We start from the raw sequence: 23,699 nt of genomic DNA, 5'->3' as shown, positions 1-23,699 counted from the left end.
CCGTAGAACTTACCAATATTGAAACGTGAGGCTTGAATTTTTTCTTGAGTTCTTTCAGTTTAATATGTTCTGAACAAGGTCTTTTATGGTTCTATAACTCTAGGTCTCCACACATTTCACTATAATAACTTAATTTTGTCTCTTGAGCAGCCCTTTGAAATTTTCTATTCATCTCTTTGACTTCATCATTTCTTTCATTTTCTTTAGCTGCTGTACGATTAAGACCAAATTTCCGGGTCTTTTGTGATAGCCACTTTGATCTTGTCTTCTTTTTTTTCTCTTTTAAAGGACATTTTGCATTTTTAATATATGCTTTTTTTGATGTCCTCCCCCAGCTCACCAGGTCTCTGTCATTAGTGTTGAATGTGTCAAATCTGTTCTTGAGATGTTCTCAGAATTCGGGTGGGATGGTCTCAGGTCTTATTTTGGCTCTTGTGGACTTGTTTTAATTTTCTTCAGTTTTCACCTGAACTTACATATGAGTAATTAATGGTCTGTTTCACAGTAAGCCCCTGGCCTGGTTTTAGCTGCTGATATTGCATTTCTCTATTGTGTCTTCCCACAGTTGTAGTGAATTTGATTTATGTATTCCATCTGGAGAAGTCCATGTGTATAGATAGTCCCCTATTGTGTTGTTGAAAAAAAAGGAAATTGCCATAAAGAGGCTATTTCTCATGTAAAATTCTATCATTCAATCTCGGGCTTCATTTCTGTCACCAAGTTGACATTTTCCAATTACTGCACTTCCCCTTTGTTTCCAACTTTTTTATTCCATGGCCAATAACTATCCCTGCATCTTCATTGAACATGTTGGCAGAATTCTTCAATTCATCAGTAGCTTTTGTGGTCGATGCATACATTTTAATAATTCATGTTTTGATTGGATCTCCTTGAAGGCTGATAGATATATCTTATCACAGACAGTATTATATTTCAGGATTGAATTTGAAATGCTCTTTTTGACAGTGAATGTCATGCCATTCCTTTTGATTGTGTTACTGCTGGCAGAGTAAATCATGTGTTTCTAATTCAAAATTGCTAATGCCACATAATTTTATATGAAATAGTTCAAAATAAAAGCAATTAGAGTTGTTGGTAATTCTAGGAATCTCAGAAATATTGTTGTTGGGTGCTGTTGAGTCAGTTCCGAATCAAAAGGCCCTTATATATTGCAGAATAAAACATTGTTGGGTCCTGCAGCCACCTCACCATTGTTGCTGTTTGAGTCCACTATTGCAGCCACTATGCCAACCCATCTCATCGAGTGTTTTCTTTTTTCATTGTTTTGGCCATCTGTATAATAAGGAGTCCTAAGGGCACAGTGACTAAGCACTCAGCTCCTAACCAAAAGATCAGTGATTGGAATCACCAGGCTTGAACCCATCAGCTGTTCCTCAGGAGAGAGAGAGGGCAGTCTGATTCTGTTAATATTTACAGCCATGGGGACCCTATGGTGCAGTTCTGTTCTGCCCTAAATGGTTTCTATGAGTAGGAATTGACTTGATAGTGATGGGTTTGGATATTAAATTTTTAAAAATTCTTTTTATTTTTTTGTTCTTTACTTCATAAGCATGATGACTTTCAGCAGAATTGATCCCTTCCAGTTTCATGTCCTCAGTAAGTGAGATGAGCTCTCACCATGTTCACCATGGTTGCTTGTAAGGAGTGTTGTTTGTGGCTGTACTTCTTCCCAGACAGATTTATTCTTTTGGAAATTCTTAGTAAACTTAACATTATTTGTAAATATCATAGTTCAAATGTTCCAATTTCCCTGAAATCTTCCTTATATATTGTCTAGCTTTTATATACACAAGAAGAAATTGAAAATACCGAAGCTTGATTCAGGGGCACATTGATCTTCAAAGTGACATCTTTGTTATTTAAAACTTTAAAGAGTTCTTTTGCAACTAATTTTCCCAAGGTAATACACAGTTTGATTTCTTGGCTGCTGCTTCCTTGGGTGTTTATTGTTGATAAAATTAAAGTGAAACCTTTGATAACATATTATTCCTGTTTATCATGGCATTATATATTGGTCCAGTTACAAGGAGTTTTCATTTATGTTGTTGTATAAACCCCATGGAAGGTGGTAGTCTTTGATTTTTGTTCATCTTCTTCACTTTGAGCAAGCAAAGTGTGTCATTTGGATTTAATAGGCTGTTAGTGAATCTTCCTTCAATCCTGATACTGCATTCTTCTTCATATTGTCCAATTCTTGGATTATTTTCCCAGCATACAGATTGAATAATTATGAAAAAGCATGATTTAAGTGCAAGCTTTCCCTGATTTAAAATTACATATTACCTCTTCTACGCAACTTTTCAGTTTGTGTAAATTTCTACATGGGCACAATGAAGTGTTCAGCAATTCGTATTTTTCACAGTTTTACCCAAAATTTATTATGGTTCACACAATTGAATGTCTTTGTGTAGTCAACAAACCATAGGTAAACATCTTTCTGTTATATTGTGCTCTTTTGCTAAGCTCCATCTGACATGATATCCCAATGCCACATCTTCTTCTGAATCTGGCTTGAATTTTGGCAGTTCCTTGTCAATGTATACCATCAGCCATTTAAAAAAATAATTTTAAGAAAACTTTCCTTGCATATGTTATTAACAATATTGCTAGATAGTTTTCATATTCCATTGGATCAGCTTTACATTGGATCATGTATCTTTGGAATGGACATACATATGGATTTCTTCTAGTTGTTTGGCTAGATGAGTTATTTGCAAGACATTCCCATAAATTTTGTTATGCTATATAACATTGGTGGACTCATACATATATACCATGAAGAAAGTCATGTTTCCAAGATGTCATCAAGATGTAAATGTTGATGGCTATTTTGTGGATTGCATGAATCTTGACTTTGTTTTCACAGCTTTTCCCTTTTAGCTTTTCTATAAAGTATAAATATGTTCAGAAGATGGATGTTTCTAAATTTGGTTCTTACTGACAGGGAGGAATTAGTTGAAGCACCTGAAATCTGATATAAGTCACAGAGAAAGGGGAAACAAGATAATTGCATAGATAATTACAAAGCAAAGTCCTTAGGAAGAACAATCTATTTTTTTGGGAGAAAAAAAGAGTCCAGGATACTGGAATGTTTTATCAAGTGAGGGGTACAGAAGTGAAAAGTAATCCTTCTGCTGTATTTGGCATTACTGCTGTGTTCGATTTTGGTCTTTACTTTTGGCAAAGAATATGGAGACTCTGGAGATGGTCCAGCGAAGATCAGCAAAAGTGATGTAAGGAATGGGGACTAGTTCCTAAGAGTGCGCTCAGTGGGATCAGGACTGTTTAAGTTGGAGAAGGAAAGGCTAAGGGGTGATTTAACTGTCTTCAAGTATTTGAAAGGTTATTATATGGAAGATGCAGAACAGATGTTCTTTATGTTCACAGGAGACCATATAAAAGGAAATATTTTTAAATTGTAGCAAGAGAAAAAGTTCAGTTGGTCATAAAAATGGACTTAACTATAAAGAAGGGATTAAACACTGAAACAGGTAACCAAAGAACATAAGAAAGTTCAATGCTTAGAGATCTTTAAAAGTAGGACTAGATAGCCATCTGCCTTAGATGGTTCAAGTATACTCCTGCCATCCTATAGGGAGATCTTTGAATAGATCTTTGAATCTCTTCAGTTCTGAAGCTCTGTGAATACTGATTTCATTCCTGTGGAATTATTTGGAAGAGTTGACTAGAAACAGTCATCCAAGGAAAGAAGCAGAGATGAAGATCAGGAGGCTACCTGGTATCTCTGATCTCCTCTTGACTTCATAGGTGTTAGTGATTTGGTCAGAGAGGATAAAGTGTTCCTTACCTGTGGCTATGTGGAAATGTGGAATTTCTTCATCGAACTTCCTGTATCTGCAATGACAATTCAGGAAATTGTCATAGTTATTGTTAATAGGAGTCGGAACCATCTTGAATGCACCTAAGAATAAGTCAACAGCTGTTACCATGAAAGCCAGACACTGCATTACATTATTGTATGTAATCACAGGGAAGTGGTATAATTCTCCTTTCACAGATAAGGGGAATGAGATTTAGAGAAATGTGGTAATCAGAGAGTAATCCTTCGACAAGTTAGTGTCAAAGGCATAAGTTAAACGTTGGCCGTTTCATCTCTGCTTACTATTTTAGGAAGATGTTTTGTACATTTAGAAAAATTCTCCTTTGATAATGGCAGCTTCTGTTGATGTTAAGATTAAGGCAGACACCAAAAATAATACTTTTAATTTGGAAAACATAAATATGAGTTAAGGACTAAGCCTTGGGTGTGAGGTAAAATTTGGTAATATTTTATGGTATGTATTCTAATTAATTTAATCCCTTCCACTAAGAAAACCTTCTATGTAATCAAGGATGATTATTTGTTTGATCATTTGACTTATAAATAGGGTAACTGGTTGAAAGCTCCTTGCCTGTGGCTTTGTAGTTTGATCATCTAGACTTCTGAAATCTATGTGCTATGTGGAATCTTGAGATTTCCACAGTTAAGCATGAAATGACACTATAGCTAATGTGAAACAAATGTAAAGAAATAAAAATTTATATACATAATTTTTTAGTTCACTACTTCTTAACTGTTTTCAATCATCAAAGACAACCCCACTGCTTTCAAATTGATTCCAACTCCCAGCATACCCGTTAGGGCTGAGCAGAACTTCTCTATAGGGTTTCCAAGGAAGCAGACTGTCCCCTTTCTCCTGTTCAGTGGCTGGTCGGGCCGTTCTCAGTCATTTCTTCATTTTTTCACTTTCTGTCAGTTAGTTAGGAAGCCCTGGTAGTGTAGTAGCTACTGGTTGGCCTGCTGGCCACAAGGTCAGCAGTTTGACATCACCAGCAGTTCCTCAGGTGAAAGAGGCCACTTTCTACTCCAGTAGAGTCACTATCTTAGAAACCCAGGGGGCAGTTCTACCTTGCCCTACAGTTTGAAACTACTCAATGGCAGTGGGTTGAATGAGAACTTAATCTCACTCTTTGTATTTCTAGTAAACAATTACCTCTAGGAAAAGCTGGTTGGAACAAGAAATATGAACGATCTAATTTTTTAAAGCCTTGTAATTAACATACTACAGTGTTCATATTGTTTTCAGAAAATACTATCTTTTCACTTATTTATTCAATAAACAACTCTTGAAAACTGGCAGTTACACATTATGAATAATTAATTTTTTTTAGAGTAGGAAAAATGTAGATTCCTTCACTTTGTTTTGGTCACAATTTTTTTGCTATGATATTATCTCATTTTGGGGAAGCTTATCAGGAAAATAGGTGTTAAAATCCCTGGAGGATTATTTTCTAAGATTCCAGAGCGAGATTTCAGAATTTAGTTTTCTTTTACTTCATAATGAGGAGAAAAAGACAACAATTATATATTGTAAAAATATTAACACTTACTGCCATTGAGTCAATTCTGACTCATAGTGACTCTATAGGAAAGGGTACAACTTCCCTTTGGGTTTCTCCGACTCTAGCTCTTTAAGGGAACAGAAATCCTCATCTTTCTGTCGCAGAGTGCCTCTGGGCTTCGACCTGCTGCTGTCATTGCAGTTAGCCATTTGATGCGTAATCACTACACCACCAGGGCTCCTTAAAAAAAAAAAGTATCCTTTATTGAACCCTCGTTATCAATGTTCTTTGTCAACCACAGGGGTCATAATTTATGATTTATTTTCTGCAGTGACTTACTTCCTAAATGGTAGCAGCTTCTCTGAGACTTTGAATGTGCTCGAACTCATCAAATTCTCATAATAATCCATGAGATATAAGGGCCTTTATTAGGTCCATTTTATGGAAGAGGAAACTGAGTTATGGGAAGATTAAATGATTTACCCAAGTCACATAATTAATAAATGGCAAAGTTATGATTCACACCCATACTGTCTCCTGACCATGCCCTTGATCTTTATATTCGAGACCATGTGTCCATGTAAAAAGCAGTCATTTCAACTGTTCCAAGCTTTTGTATCTTATTCTGATCAATAGCCTGAATTAGAATGGGATTATTTTTTGCTTACTAAACATTTGAACATCCGTACAATTCACATTAAGTATATGTTTACACTAAGCTATTACTAAACGTAATGTGTTTGGCATAGTACCTTTTGAGGTACTACATTAAGCAAGAAAAAGCTTAAAGTTCAGGGTACCAGGTGAATTGAGCTAGACAGATATTGCTTGTCTCAGAACATTGAAGGATTTCTACTTAGTCCTAAATAAGTTTTTCATCAGGCTTCTTACTGTTACTAGGTTTCATAAAAGTCAGTTCAACTCATGGAGACCTTACGTACAACAGAATGAAACACTGTCCAGTCCTGGCTAATCATCATAATCACTACTAAGTTTGAGTCCATTGACAAAATGACTGTGGTTTAATTTTTTTTTTTTACAAATCATTTTATTAGGACATAATGCAGACATCATATCATTCAATAGTTCAGTCATATCAAGCAATGTCAACAATCGCTACCACAATAATTTTCAAAACATTTTCTTCCTTCTTGTACTCTATGGTATGGAGCCCATTACCCTCCCCCTCCACTGCCGTTACCCTCTCCCCATCCCTGAACGCCCCCCCCCCCCACCAGGAACCCTTATTCTACCTATTGTCTCTTAGATGAAGGAGACATATATGTGGATACAGAGTCTGGTGAATCCCTCTGATCATGGATCAGGCATGTAACTTGCCTTGCTATCAGGTAGAAGGCATGGGGAAGTAGATTATTTGAGATCCATTCAGTTTGCAATTTAGCATTTTATCATTTGATCTCCCTTATGATCCACTACAAATTTGTTCTAGTTTTTAATATTTTCTGCTGATGATTTTATCTGTTTTACGTTGTTATTATTATTATTACTTTTAATGTTTTCCTGTGCTGTATATGAAATCCAGGACAGGTAAATCTTTAGAGGGAGTAACTGGATGAATGGTTCCTGGGGGCTATGGCAGGGAGATTAGTGGGGAATGGGGAGTTAATAATGATGGGTGAAATAACGAAGAAAATATTCTAAAACTGATTGTGGTGATGATTGCACAACTTGATGTAGTTGAACTATTGAATCATATGCTATGGGAATTATCACATATCATACTTTATGAATTGTATGATATGTGAATTATATGAAAATAAAGCTGATGAAAAGAAATAATTAAAAATGTTAGGGGCCCTTAATCTACTATATCTATATATCTATTTGAAAATAAACAAGTAAAATAATTATTTTTTAAAAAATAGCTGTGCTGATCTACCTTGTTGGACATCTTCTTTTTTCCCCACTAATCTATATTACCAAGCATGATGCCTTTCCACAGGAATTAGTCCTTCCTGATAACATGTGTAAAGTAAGTGAGATGAAGTCTAGCCATCCTTGTATTCTAAGGAGCAAGTTAAAAAAAAATAAAACCAAACCAACTGCCATAAAGTCAATTGTCCAACCTCTAGGATTGAGTAGAACTGCTCTACTGGGAATCTGAAAGTCTATGGGTGTCTTAGTTACATAATCTGTTATCAATATGAGATTTAAGAGTGAAGGGGTGGAGTTCAGCCTGTCAATCAGGTCGCAGCTTGATATCCTCATTTGGAGGCCCTAAGGAGATAAATAGTATGCTGGAGGTGAGACACACACTCATGCTCTGTGAGACATTCCTGTTGACAAGTCACATGGAGCTATGCTGATGTCAGCCAAAGCCTGGGAGCTGGAGGAGCCATGTGGAGACTCATGCCAGCGCAGAGATGCTTCTACCACCATTGGATCCACAAGACTTTCCACCCTCTGGCCTGTGATCTTCCTGCGTTCAACGTCATTGCATGGCTGCATGAGTCTAAAGAGGAATTTGTGTATTAGTATCGACATACAGGCTAATAATGGACTTATGGACTTGATCTGGGCTGGGCTGGGGTGTTTTCTTAATGCTTAATTGATCTTGTATATAAAACTCTTTCTTATACACAGATGAGTCTCCCTAGTTTTGTTTCTCTAGTCTACCCAGACTAATACATTATGGTGCCTTGGGAGTGGGGTACTAGAGAAACAAATCATAAAGATGGAGAGTGGGTCTTTGTTTGACTTCTGGTTCAGGGTAATTTTTCTTCTTGGCTAGCCAGAGGTCAGGTATGTCCATGCAGTTTACTGGGTTGTTTTCTGGAAAGAATATGGGAAGTTGAAGTTTTTATTCTTTTATTTGTAGTCTTTGGTTATTCCTGTTTGAAATGGTGAAAGTGAATGTGATTAAAAAATATATTTTGAACTCAGGGGGCAAAAAATGACCTTTTGAATTTCTTAGAGCTGCTAAGAGAAAATGGCTGACAGAAGGTCAAAATGGTTGACAGAGAACCTAGCTCTTGGTTGATGCTGTCAAAGGCCTAATACCATATTTTGTATAAATAGAATAGTCTAGATAAGGATTAAGCTAACATAGATAAGGATTGAACTTGATTGTTTTAAGAATTGAGTTTAGGATCTGATTCTACTTTGCTTATACTGATTTCTTCTACTTATTGTTATTGATATAATGATTGGTAGAATGATTATTAGAAAGTATGAAAATAGAGTTTGTAAGCCTGCTTGTCTTCAGCCATTAAAATTGGATCCTTAAATGGATTTAGGCCACTGCTGCAAAGAAGGCTCTGAAAAGATTAGCCCCACCCAGGGCTTTGTAGTACTCAGGACATTTGCATTCCAAGAGACTTGGCTATGGGGTTGTTGATAGATTGAAGAAAAAGGAACTCTTTAGCTTTTTGAATCTTGAATTAGTGTTTTTTTGGTCAGAAACTGGAAAAAATCTGGAGCCCTGAAGAAACTTTGTGTTCTAGGATTGAACTGTTAAAGGGAGCTTGTGGGCAAGCTGAAATGCTTGCTAGGTGACCACCTGGATCCATTTGTTGAGTGGAAGTGGGAGAAATGCAGGAATAAAGTGAAGGGTTGAGTCTGGACACTGACAGCCATGGGCCTGGTTACTGGAACTAGAGGACAAGATGAGAGCGGGTTGACTGGTCTGAAGTTCATGACCTAGCTCAAGGGGCCTAGGGTTGTTGAGAATTTGTGAAGGGACCCATGGTCTAAAGGCGATCTGACCTATGGTCACCCTGGTAAGGCTAAGTGAAGTAGCCCACATTGAGTTGACCAGAACCTGACTAGATAAAGAGAATATATTTGAGCCTGTGAACTGGTGCATATTGCTGCTGACTTTATGGATGGCCTGTCCTGATTTGACTTTGCTTATGGATGTGGACTTCACAAGGTTTTAACTGGAATATATTCATAGGATTATAGGATTAAGGTATAGGTATTACTTAACTACAGTTGTTAGGCATTGGATAGTTTTGTTTTGTTCATTTATAGGATGTTATGTTTAAATGAGGGTGGCACATATTGAATTGTATGCATTTTAGTTTTATCCTATTAGGTACAGATATGATTATATTATTGTTTGTTTGAAGATTATATATGGCCAAAGAGTTGTGTGAAAGTGGCAAATTGACAAGGGGTGGTCTGTGTTTGTTACATAATCTATTGCCAATTTGAGATTTAAAAGTGAAGGGGTGGAGGTTACGCCTGTCAATCAGGTTGTATATTGATGACCTCATTTAGAGGCTCTAAGGAGATAAATAGCTCCAATAGCTCCCTTGAGGTGAGTCACATGCTCATTCCCTGGGAGAAATTACTGAGGATGAGCCAATGAGCTACATTGATGCAGCCAAAGCTGAGGTGCTGGAGGAGCTATGTGGAGACCCATGCCAGTGATGAGATGCTTCTACCATCACTGGATCCGCAAGACTTTTCACCCACTGGCCTGTGATTTTCCTGTATTCAGCATCATTACATGTATTTCATGAGTTTGAAGAGGAATTTATAGCCTCTTACGTCTGTATGGGCTTATATCGGACTTATGGAGTTGTTCTGGACTGGACTGGGATGTTTTCTCAATATTCAATTGCTCTTGTAGATAAAGCTCTAACTTATACACATAGGAATCTCTCTAGATTTGTTTCTCTAGTCTACCCAGTCTAACACAATGGGAGCAGTATCAACTTTCTTCTGCAGAGTGGTTGATTAGTTTGAACCATTAACCTTGCAATTAGCATCCAAATGCTTAACACAACTTGCCATCAGGGCACCTTGAAGAACACCTTTAGGGACTAAAAAGGAAGTGTAGTAAGTAAGGCAATGATATCCAAAGTTTTTTCCCCCCTTTATCAGAAAAGTTTGCCAATTCATTTTCAGCCCCACAAGATGAAACAGATGTAGATTCCTTGCCTTACATGATGTTAGCAGGCATAGAACGTTCCCTACCCTATCCTTTGTGATGTATACATTTATCCTAATAGGCACTAGTTTCCAGTTTTATTTTTAGCCTCCTTTCTACCCACAGCATCTACACACAGCTGCAAGAGATACTTCAAAGGAATTCTGTTTTTCTTCATGTACTTTTTTTGATTATCTGTACTCTTCATTTTGGTATGTGTAGTTTATGTTGGAAGTTTTATAATCATTTTTGTTAAGTACAGATAACCTCATAAATATTGTTGATTCAGTTCAGGTGGTGCAGAATTTGAGCACTTTGTACCAGCTACAAGATTGTTAGGCATGCTCACCAACTACACTGATGGAGAACAGTCAATGATTTTTTTTTCTCATAAAGGTTACCGTTTAGGAAACCCTATGGTATAGTTCTACTCTGTCGCAGTGTTAGGATTTTCAGTTGATGCGATGACATACAACAATGGGAAATGTGACTTTCCTTTAAAACATGCATATATTATGAGATCTCAATGCTTATTTTACAGATATATACAATAGTTCCAAAATTACTATGACTTCAGTAAAATATATATAAACATTCAATTATATATATATGCAAAGCAAATGTAAATTCTCATAGTAGCTTTATTATATAAACTTTACTGAGAGTGTGCTATATTATAGGACAATTTTATTATGCCACAAATTTATAACAGGTTAAATGGTTGTTTGAATGTCAGACTAATATTTAAAGTTTTCTGAGAAGTCTGAAATACTTTTTGCTGATTATTCTAGTTTACAGTTAACTGATTCATCTTATTTGGTTTCTGCAGAGATCATCTTAGAACAGAATACCATAGCAGGTTGGGTATTGCATCCTCAGGAGAGAGTTAAGGAAGATATACTTTCTTTTGAAATAAGTAATAGGAAAGTAAATAGAAATTACTTTAAAGGCTTTTTAGAAAGCATCATTTCCTAGAAAATCTGCAGAAGGCAAGATAATTGCCATTAGTATGAATTCTAGAAGACTGGTTGATACCAATAGTTTTGGAACTTTGACACCCAAAAGTTAATTTAAAAAAATCTATCATTGTAAATCTAAAACTTTTTCCTATAAAAATCAAAGACATATAGCACACAATATAAGTTTCACGCTCCTTGCATACACTTCCTCCCTTCCAGTTGCTGATTTCAATTCCAGTATTTAATGAAGGAAATTCTATTTTATTGCTATTATAATAAACTCCAAAGAACAAGTCAGATACTATACAAAAATGAATTTCATGAATCACACCAGACTGTTCTAGAATTTATTATTATTGCTTTAGAATAATAATAATACTATCTTCTATGTATAGATATGATATTTGAGGATTTGGAAAACTCTACAGTATTGATGATTGTCCCTGGCTGGTGCAAATTGTTGACATGCTTTGTGCTCACAAAAGATTTAATCGATTTAGTCCACCTAAATGTACATCAGAAGGCAGGCCTGGTGATCAATGCCTGAGAAATCAGCTATTGGAAACCCTACAGTTCTCTTATGACACACCAGGGGTGACCATAAGCTGTAATTGACCTGAGGAAAACTGGTTATAGCATTGATATTCAGAGAAGGAAGGTGGTGGAGTAAAGATAATCAAATAGGAAAATAGTTCTACCTGTGGTACATGAATTCAATGACGAATGCCTTAATATGATAGTGATGGCTCTTTTTCCTGGGTTGTGAGTGTGTTCAGTGTCTCTTTTGATGACGTATAGTAATAAAATGCCTCTGTAGTTTCTTATGGATTCTATAGCCAGTTGTCACAAAGTGAAATCTTGATACCTGTTATTGTACCTGGGAGGAGACTTAAGGAGCCTTAGGGAGCAGTGAGTATACACTGAAGAAAGAGCAACTCAGAAAATAAAGGCGAGAAGGGTTACACAACTCAGCTGATAATCTTTTGTCAATGAACTGCACATCTTTTACCCAATTCTCAAATGGAATTTTTACGTACACACACTAAAACAAAACATTTAAATCCCACTGTTCTATGAGCTTACTTCATCTGTCTATCCTGGCATTTCCAAGAATGTCAATATATACAATTATTAAATCGCATATAGTCTCAACAACAGCAATAGCAACAACAAAACAAACAGAACTTTATTGTCTTGTTCTTCTGGAGGTTAGAAATCTGAAATCCAGGTCTCGGCGGGTCAAACTCCCTCTGAAGGCTCTGGAGAATTCTTTGTCTTTCCTAGCATCTAGAGGTGCCTTTGCATCCCTTGGCTTAAGGCTGCATTGTTCCAATCTTTATCTTCACCATCACGTAGCTTTCTTCCCTTGTATCTTTGTGTTTGACTCATTCTCTCCCTTGTTTTACGGAGACACCAGACACTGATTTAGATGCACCCCTATCCAATATAATTTCATTTTAATTTGTATCTGAATTTTATTTTTAGTTATGTGAGGGACAGGGACTATTCAGTTAATTATAGGTGTTTATTTGAAATAATAACCATACTTCACATTTGATTATACTGAAAAGTGTTTCCAGAACTTCACAAATGAATTACGGTATGAGGTATTGTGTGTGTGGGGAGATTTTGACAGAGGAGAGGGTTGTGATGTGCCCCACTATGGTTCTTCAGCACCTGATTTTGCCTCTGTAACTTTGTATTATTCCCTGTTCTTTGTAGATACAGCTCTGGTTTTGCTACTACCAGACGCAAATCCTTCAACTTCACTTCAGCTATTGCTCCAACCTACTTTTCCTATCGGCTTACTTTTGATCCTCCTTCTTACTCCCTGTACCCAAACCAACTGCTCGTTGTGCTTTTTGCAGGCCTTGGACAACCCTGTTTCTTTGTCTTCTCCCATTCCTGTTTCTGTTCATCTATTTATAGCTGGCATTGAAGGCTTCTCTGTACTAGGCACTGTTTTGTTTTGTTTTCCACCAGAAATGACCTCTTTCCTAATCTCTTCAAATATAACTCCTATCCATTATTCAAAACCTGCTTAAAATGTTTTATGAAGCTTCCCTTGATATATCCTAATAGCCCTGCACTCCTCTTTTTCTGGGATCTCATAACATATTGCCATACCGTCTGTATTTTTTCTTATGACAAATCACACTCTGTTTTCCATTATCATTACTTAAGTAAGGCTATTAGTACCTCTATTAGATTACAGTCTCCTTGAGGACACAGTCTATGTTTTAGTTTCTGCTTGCCTCATAATCCCTGGTACTTTGTAGGCTCTTATATGCATTCATGAGATAAATAACTAAAATTGGATTTTAAAACAGCTTAAATATAGCTTAAATACAGATGATTTTATGTGGTGAAATTAGGAAACCAATATATTTATTTTATGACTTTTTGTGGTCTTGGTATAGCAACATTCTAAGCAATTAATGCTTACTTATTACATATCTTATATTCCCATGAATTTTTAATTCCCCTTGGCTTTCTCTTACTTAAAATGTTTATATAGGAGAGAAAAGTAGGAGAAAATCCAATAGAAAATAATTTAATGCAGTTCCCCAAGCACTTTGGGAAGGGCACCCCATGGATGCATTTTAGGGGGCCTGGGAATGCCATAAGATTATATGCACATTTTATTGTGGGTAAGTCAATAGCTTTTATCCTATTCTCAAATGGAATCTTTACGTACACACACTAAAACAAAACAAAAATTTAAAATCCCACTGTTCTAATGAGCTTACTTTGTCTGTCTATCTTGGAATTTCCAAGAATGTCAATATATATGAATGGCTTTCTTAAAAGCTAAATTCTATATAACAAATAATTTTAGAGATTATTATGGTTGTCAGCAAAATGTCAGGACTTGGAAACAGTAATTTAGAAGAGTTTGCTAAGAGACTCTTTATTAATAGCAGTTAGACAAATAAATGCCAAAGTTGTTTTTATACATCTTAATGGGATGAAATAAAAAAAAGTGAAGTCAACAGTTCCAAGAGCTGACAGGTAATTAAGGAAGATTATGTGAACTTTTTCCCCTAAATACTAAATGACAGTGCAAATAGTTGCTATGTTTAAAACTGGGAAACAGAGAAATCATGATACGTTTATCCTACTATATCTGTACCCAAATTATATACTATATTTCAGTATTCTACAAAATTGCCAGTATAAAATAGTTCTCTGGTGTAGTTTGGGAAATAATTTTTTGCCCCCACACTGATGCCCACGTATTTATCCTCCATTGCTTTTCAGATGAAACTAAAACGTCCACACATTCATGTATACACACACATATATGCACAAGAAAGCTTTAGAACACTCATGGAAAAGTTATATTATCTTTCAATTTCATTGTTTTCTGAGAACTTTTGAAGATGATACCATGTGAACTAATAATGAGCTGCATTTTCTTTCTAATTTCATCTCCCATTACATCATATACAGACTTTAAGTTCTTTACAAAGGAGATTTCTTGCAGTGTCTTTTCAACTTTATGCCTATGCTGATTCTGTTTTTTATTCTTTGCTTAAGTGTAACTAATTGAATTCTTTCTTCCATTAGTTTCTATTGAGTAAATGCCCTGTACCACTGAGCACTATGAATTCAAGGATGATTAGAGTATATTCTTGGCCTTCAGACAACTAGCAATCTGACTTGGTGTTGTGGATGGAATTCTGCTCCCCCAGAAAATATGTTGAGGCCCTGATCCCTGTACCTGTGGTTGTGAACCTAGTTAGAGAAAGGATCTCCCCTTTATTATGCTAATGAGGTCTTCCTGGAGCATGTTGATATTTTATAAAAGGAAACATACCCATGAAGAAACACACATAGGGAGAAGAGATCATGTGAAGTACTGTCTACAAGTCAAGGCATGCCAAGGATCTCCTAAAACTACCCTTCAAAAAAGAACCCTCAGTTAAAGCTAGTGTCCTGTACGTCTAGTTTCCAAAAATATAAGACAGTGAATTTCTATTTAAAAGCTACCGACTTGTGATAGTTTTGTCATGGCAGCACTGGGATATTCCTTGTCAATTCCCTCCCTTCTGTGACATCTATGTGGTTTAACGCATCCCTTGACAGTCATGAGCCCTTGTGAATGGGTAGGAGCATTCTTTGCCATAATATGACAGTTCTCTTTGTCCCATGGCTTATCCTCTTTTCAGGGTTGGATTCACTTGGAGAGTTCACATTTTAAGAATGCAGTGATGGCCTAAAAGGTTTAAGAAAAGGAACCGTTAGAAAATTGCTCTATTAATTTAAAATTCTAAAGACTAAATTCAATTTGATAGGGAAAGAATTTTCACCAACACTTCCCGGTATACTCGAGGAAAGACTTGCTTTGTAGTCATCATCATTAAAGCACATGATTAAAGCACCCATTGTAGATCACTGGATTGCAGCATGCCTGGATGGTACTATGTGCTCCCTAAGCAATGAGGTAATCAATATTTTAAAAATCCCAGGTATTAGGAAATACTACCTTATGTTTTATTTGGGTCCACAAGCAATGCTCATGGAAGCAATAGTAAAAAGATCAAAGGACCCATTGCATTGGTTAAATCTGCTGTACAAAACTTCTTTAGAGTATTGAAAAGCAAGGATGCTTGAGGACTAAGGTGTGCTTGACCCAAGTTATGGTATTTTCAGTTGCCTATGCATGTGAAGGTTGGGCATTGATGAAGGAAGACCAAAGAAGAATTTATATGTTTGAATTGTGGTGCTGGCAAAGAATATTGAAAGAACCATGGACTGCCAAAAGAACAAACTGATCTATCTTGGAAGATGAACCAAAAGTACCATGATGGTAAATGGAGAAATGAAGTTGCCAAGGATTTCACCTTTCCTGGATACACAATCAATGCCCATGAAGCAGAATGATCAAAGGATTTCATTGAGTAAATCTTCTGCACAAGACCTCTTTAACATGGGGAAAAGCAATGATATTAATTTTAGTATTAAGGTGCACCCGACTCAAGCCCAGGTATTTTGAACCAGATCATTTGCATGTAAAAGTTGGACGATAAATAAATAAGACAAAAAAAAAATCTAGGCATTTAATTATTTAATTATAGTTTTTGCAAAGAATATTGAAAGTACCATGCACTGCAAAAAAAAAAAATAAATCAATATTGGAAGAAAGACAGCCAGAATGCTTCTTGGAAACAAGAATGGTGAGACTTTGTGTCAAGTACTTTGTACATGTTATCAGGAGAGATTAGACCCTGGAAAAGGCCATTATATTCGGTAAAGTAGAGGGACAGAGGGAATTTAGCAGATCTTCAACAAGAGAGATTGACACAGTGACTACAAAAATGTGCTCAAATATAAGAGAAAAGGTGAGGATGGTGCAGGACTGGACAATGTTGCATTCTGTTTTATGCAGGGTCACTATGAATGGGAACCTACTTTATGGCCCCTAACATCTTTAGGAACCGTAGAGACTATACAATCTGTATAACTTCAGAATAACTGCCAAGTACCAAAGAGCCATGATATTGGGAATAATAATGCCATTTTTGCTTTTTTCTTAAAGTAGGACATTAGCCAAGAATAGCACATTTGACAATAAAAAGCATAGACAATTCCTCAAATTGTTTATGAAGAGAGTGAATAAACACTACCAAGGATCTTCACATGCACCGATTAGACAATAAAAACGTACCAAGTTCTTCTTCTCTGTATATTGTACATATATGTCATGTATCATTACACATCATATGAGAGGGCTTCAAAAAGTTGGTGGAAAAATTCTATAAACTCAGCTAATTCCAGCATTATCTCCATAGAATGTCCAGAAATGAGGTCCATATATGTCTAGAAATTGTTTAATGCCCATCTACTAACAAGGCAGAATACTCCTACAAAGTCCTAAAAACACAGGGTGTGACCATGAACTAATAGAGGTATGGGGAAGTATACATCTGGAAATCTACATCAGAACTTGGATACGTTTGTTTTAACAGACAAATTCACATAAAGATGGGGAAAAATTAGAAAAGCTTAAAAATGAACTGAATTATTAATAACATTCAAGTTTCTAGAGAGCATTAACAAGAAAATATTATTACCTGGTATTAGCAATTTTATACGGTTATAATACATATAAATAGAGGTTCATTAACTTCGTTCCAACTCATAGTAACACTGCTTAGGCTCAAGGAGACTTTAAATATTTTCCTGTAAGACAGTGGGTTTGAACTACTAACTCTGCTATTAACAGTACAATGCTTAACTCACTACACTATGATTGCCTGGTGGACTAGCTCTTGGATGGAGGTTGGCAGTTCAAATGTATCGGTAGTTCACTAGGAGAAAAATGAGGCTGTCCCTACCCACAAAGAGTTAGTCTCAGAAACCTTAAGGAGCAGGTCTACTTTGTCCTATAGAGTCACTGTGAGCTGGCATTGAGTTGATGGCAGTGTTTTGGCATTAAACAAAATAGTATTTATAGGAATCCCTGGGTGGTGCAAAGGTTAAGCACTAGTGTAGTAGCAGAAAGGTGGGTTTGAACCAACTCAAATGCTCCTTGGAAGACAGACCTGGGTTCTGCTTTCAAAACACAGCCTTGAAAACCCTGTGAAGCACTTGTGCCTTGAACACCTGAGGCCACCATGAGTCAGAACTGGCTGCACAGAAACTAATAATCACAAAAGTGTGATATATGTTTTTAGTTCTTATCTGTTAATATTAATATGATCTCATAAGAAGGATGGTGTTTCCTTTAATACATTTGAGGGATAATAAGACTGACGAACATTGGAAGTTATGGAGTCTGTTACCTTGAAGAATTCAATATGCTGTCCTCTCTCCTTACATGACTCAATTTTAAAAAGAAAAGGAAAAGAACTCACAATTTAATTGATTTACAATAATGCCAATAATATGGGAAATACTCTATAATACTGGATCTGTAGAACTGCACTCTTTCGTTTGGATTTTCATAGTACTGTGTGTTACTCTGGTTTTTGTTTTGTGTGATGTTAACTCATTTTCAACTAATAGAGACCTTATAGACAGAGGAAAACTGCCCCATAAATTTCAAAGCTGTACATTTTTTTAGGGTCAGATTGCTGCATCTTTCTCTCTTGGAACAGCTGGGGGCTCCAGACTTCCTACATTTTGCTAAGCAAGCTAGTACTTCTGTATCTCTAAGGCTCATTTTGTTGTGGATAGCTGGTTTATTTTGTTTTCTACTAGTAACTGGATTATAAACCGTATTATTTCTATTCATTAAATATCTTAATAAATGCTTCTTGCAAGGTCTAGCGCAACATTTCTGACGTGATTTTTTTCCCTTCACACATGGCTTATATTTTGCCAAGTATTTCTTGGAAGAATAATAGATCCTTCATGCATACTTGAAGGTGCTCTGGTGGTATAGTGAATTAAGCACTAGGTTGCTAAGTATAAGGGTCAGTATTTCAAAGCAATACCAATCAAACAAACAAACAAAAACAGCCCTTCCTTTTGAGAAAGATGAGGTTGTCTGCTCCAGTAAAGATTTATAATCTCAGCAACCCTACGGAGCCATTATAGTCTGCCCGTAGGCTCACTAGGAGTTCAAATCAGCTCAATAGACATGGGTTTGTGTTTGGTTTAATGTTTACACGAGGAGTCCTCATGGTGGGCTGGTTAAGTGCTAAGCAGTTAACCAAGAAGATTGCTTGTTTGAATCTACAAACCCGTGGAAGAAAAATGTGGATTTATAGCCTTGAAATCCTACAGGGTATTTCTACTCTGTCTTATAGTGTCACTATGAGTCAGAGTTTGTAGTGTTTTCTTTTATATTATTATTATTATTACGGACATGTTGAGTTAATCCTCTTGTAATCTGTGCCCACTTGTGTTTTCCTCTTCTAGGGTTTAGTGGGAAGCCTCTATCCACCTCTTATTGTATGCTGTCATCCAGGAGTGGGGGGGTGAGGGGTGGGGCGCTGTTTGGATCTCCTCCTATCAACACTGGCAACAAAGACCCAACAGGATCTATGTGTCCTACTAATTGCCTCAAAATCCATATTGTCTAAAATTACTGTTTTTAAAAATTTCATTAGAAATGCCTTCCATTAATGAAAACCCTTGGCTTCAACAATAAATTCATAGCAGGATATAATTTTGTCTGGAAGTGGTTAAAAGGAATAACTGCAGAACAAATGACATTTAGAGAATTCTTAGCTCTTGCTTCTGGCAACTATTAGATAAATGATAATTATTTTCTCTTACATTTTATTACCACATAAATTTCTGATAATATGTCATTTTGGGGATACCTTTTCTAGAGCAAGGTTTATTTTACCCTTTCCTTAGTTAAAGACAGACTTTTAGGCCTCTGTGACTATAATGCCAAGTGTTATTTTCTCATTCAATTATCTTTCCTTATAAGTCTTTCTATTTAAAATCTTTGTAAACACATATTAGATAGACAGCATTGTTGATGATTGAAGGAACCTTGCTCTTAGCAAGCCTCTGGACAGTTGTATGATCTATACCTGCAATAATACATTTTAAGAGAGATAATATACTGAATTTTAATCAGATGTTGCCTTATCACACATTTCATGTTTTAAAAACATTTCTCTCATTGTGTGGTTGTTAATAAAAGGGTAGTGGTATTGCTAATTAAGCCACTGAATGGCTTGGGGAGTGATTTTCTGCTGGGGCATGATTACAGTCTTGTATAAAAATAGCAGGCTCTTAAGTTAAAAAGAAAAAACAATCTGGTAAACAAACTTGATGAAAACTGATTTCTCTAGAAATGTTTTCTCTCTCTGTTGATTTCTCAGTCAACTTGAGACTTTAATTTAAGTACACATAAGATAATTTAATCATACTTACCTGGCAGGGGAGACACCATGAGCAGGAAGGTGGCTTTTGCAGGGCAAGGCTCATCCATTGCACTGTGGGTGTGCAGACACTGCATAATTTGTGGTAATGGCGGACTGGGTTCACACTCTCTCCTAAAAAAGAAAAAGATAATTTAATTAACAGCTATTCACCAGCATTAAGAATTTGATAACATAAGGATAGTTTTAAAAATTGATCACCGAAGATAACTTAACCAGTATTTCCTGTTTAACAGAGAAGCTACAACTTCTAACTTTTTTCTTCTGCTTCTTTTTACCTTTTGTTGTTTAATTTGATTTTTAAGAAGCATGGCTAGGGCATTTAGTATGCTGATTATTTCTATATTTATCTGAATACATTCAATGCTTATTTATTTTGTTACTTCATTTATTAAAATGAATCACGAAAGGAAAAAAGATAGTATTGTTATTAGATGATTTAAAGTAAGCTCCAACTCACAGCAAATTTATAGACACAGCTCAAAAGCATAGCTTTAACATGATGTAAAGCTAGTGAAGATACCATGTTTTGGGTCAGGCACTCTGTGGTAGTTACATTATTTGATGTCAGCTTGCGAAGGGGTAGAGTCTGCTCTGTCAATCAGGTCGCAGCTTGATGACCTCATCTGGAGGCACCAGGAAGATAAATAGCTCACACTCTCTGCTTCGTATTCCTGATGAGAAGACACATGGAGCTATGCTAGAGCCCTGGAGCTGGAGGAGCCATGTGGAGACCCACGCCAGCACTGAGATGCTTCCACTGCTACTGGATCCACAAGATGTCCCACCCACTGGCCTATGATCTTCCTACATTTGGCATCCTTGCATGTGTTTCTTGAGTCTGAAGAGGAACTTTACAGATTGGTATCAAACATAATGGGCTAATATCAGATTTATGGCTCGATCTGGACTGGGCTGAGATGTTTTCTCAATATTCAATTGCTCTTGTATATAAAGCTCTTTTTATACACATGTGTCTATGAATTTGTTTCTCTAGTCAACCTGGACTAACACATACACCTTAGTCCTCAAAGTGACATATTTGCTCTTTAACACTTTAAAGTGGTCTTGTGCGGTAGATTTTCCCAATGCAGTATGCCATTTGATTTATTGACTGTGGGGCATTGTTTGTAAATTCAAGTAAATAAGTTAAATCCTTGGCAACTTGAAGCTTTTCTCTGTTTGTCATAATGTTGTATATTGGTCCAGTTGTGAGAATTTCTCTGTAGAACATTATTTTTGTATCAGATTAGTCAGTGGGTGAAGACCAATAAATGTTCTGCAGGGAAAGAGATAGCTGCTCCCATAAATACTTAGATTCTTGGAACCTTCTTAGAGTTGCTATAAGTTGGAATCTACTTGATGGCCGTGTATTGTTGTTTGTTTATTAGTAGTAGTGGTAAGAGTACACACTCAAACACATTTTCTATTTGAATATGCTAATTATCTTAAACAAATTGAGGAGCATTTAATATAACAATTAAATGAACCAGCCTGCTGTCTTTAAGCTCTATGGAGCTAATTTAATCTTACCTATACTTTTTCCCTAAGGACTGACAATTAAGGGATTTTACTAGGGAAGATAGCAGATTACCACAAGCCAGGATCAGAAAGCATTCAAGATTGAGTCATTGGTCCATAACAACATCTCTTCTCAGCCAGCAGCCTCTTGGCCTCTGCCTCTGCACTGCCCCTCTGATCTTAGCCTGGCTCCTTTTCTCTACCCCGTGGTCTCTGTGCCACAGCTTCTCCTGCCTCAGGGCTGGGCCTCTGCCACTTCAGACAAAGATCTTGCATGCGCGTAACTGGTGGCTCTTCCACTAATGGTCTTAGGAGTTCTCTGTATGTCCAAGATGGTTCTTACACAGAGTAATGGCTTTGATGGGGACCATGCCCCAAATGAGGGGTTGGAGTTGGGGAAGGTAATGACTACTAATTAAAAAGAATGGAAACTAAGAATACACCTCACCTTAAATCTGTATCAGACAGCCCTCTCCAAATAGGATTATAACCACAGGCATAGAGGCTAGAATTGCGGATAAATCACAAAATGGATTGCCTCTAGGCAGTCCAGGTTAATTGACTATATCTCAATAGCAAATGTGATATATATGGATATGTGTACATTAGTTTTAATCTGCACTGTACGGGCTGTTAATATTTGAAGTAGCCTAATTAGGAAATCACATCTAAGATAAAGTAACACTTGAAAGTAAAATTATTTCAATTTGCATGAGAACTCTCATTCATTAGTGTAAGTAATGGAAAAGCAGGCTGTAGATTGCTAACCTCAAGGGTAGGCCTTCAAGCCCACCATGAGAGAGAAATGAGACTGTCAGCTCCTGTAAAAATCTATAGTCTTGGAAACTCTTTTCAGGGCTGATAGTAAGAATTGACTCACTGGAAATAGGCTGAGTTGCTGCTCTTTTGGTTTAACCCTGCTTTGTGATATGCTTTAATATGCCATATCCTTGCTGCTGTTTGCACCAAATTTTTGTTAAAATTAGAAGTATGTGTCCTCATCAGGGATAGGAATGAGTACCCATTTCTTAAGGCATCATAATATGTGGGTTAGATTCCCTATCCTCACCCCTTCAACAGGGTCCTTTTTGCTGGACTTAACCTTCTTTACAGTCTTGAGGCCATGGCTTCCTCAAGCAAAGTCTTAATAGTATTTCAGAGATAATGCCTTTTGAGTGTGGGTATGCAAAATAAATTTCCAAAATGTCTGCTTAGAGACACCATTCTTTTCCTCTTCAACTGATATCTAGGTTTCTTACAAGAGGAATAAAAAATATATTTTTTCTCATTAGATATTCAGTATTAATTTAATAAATTGTAACATATACTCATAAAAAACAAAATGATTTCTAAAATCAAGTAATGTATATTTTGAGGAAAAGGCAAGTTTGTGGTCAAATAAAACTGGAAATACTATCTACTCTCTCCCATTTTTTGTGCCTCTATATGGCGACAGCTCTTAGGAGTCATGTGGTAAAGAAACTGCTTAACTTGGTTGACTGCAGTATTTAAAAACTTATTTTGCCAAATAATTCCCCTCCACCAACATTTATTTTAGTTTCCAGGCCACCAATTAGCATCTTTTAACCTATAACCTAACCTACTGTCATCAAGTCAATTCTCATATTAACATCGATTTTAGCATGTTAGATAAAGATTTAAAGTAATTTATTTAGTGACCTCTATGTGTAAGGCATTATTTTGTGCACTGATACAATTAATTTTTGCTGTGGTCTTTTAAAAGTAACAAATATCAAATTGTATGGTTTGTGTCCTCTTTAGGAGGTCCTGGCGTTCTCAAGGCTTAATGAATTCTGTAAATATCTCCAAAATTGTTTTTGGCATTTGTATAAGGTTTGTATAGTTAGGGCCCATTGTTTAACATTAGAGCCTCCAAGAGTTTATGTGGCTCAGAAAAGGTTAAAACCCATTTCTCGATTGACAACATTAGTTTTCTTCTCCCAAATCAATGATCTGCTCACTTAATAGTGATTTGGGTACTGAGATAGGGAGTGTAATACATTATAATTATTTTTAAAAGATATTTAGGACATTTATTTTCATTTCATTGACCTATAATACTTAGATTTTTTCCCAGTTCTTTCTTTT

At 36.3% G+C, this 23,699-nt stretch overlaps 1 protein-coding gene and 1 pseudogene across 1 annotated transcript in view; both read left to right on the top strand.

The window, feature by feature from the left end:
* CFAP299 (cilia and flagella associated protein 299) overlaps positions 1–23,699 on the top strand; it is a 683,777-nt gene that overhangs the window by 42,030 nt on the left and 618,048 nt on the right. The gene's annotated exons all lie outside the window — the stretch shown is intronic.
* Positions 20,054–20,186, top strand: LOC115873451 (annotated as a pseudogene).

Source organism: Echinops telfairi, unplaced genomic scaffold (genome assembly GCF_000313985.2).
Source record: "Echinops telfairi isolate 266 unplaced genomic scaffold, ASM31398v2 ScPeMD7_7468;HRSCAF=8506_0, whole genome shotgun sequence".
NCBI lineage: Eukaryota > Metazoa > Chordata > Mammalia > Afrosoricida > Tenrecidae > Echinops > Echinops telfairi.
This window is presented reverse-complemented; position numbering and strand designations above follow the sequence as displayed.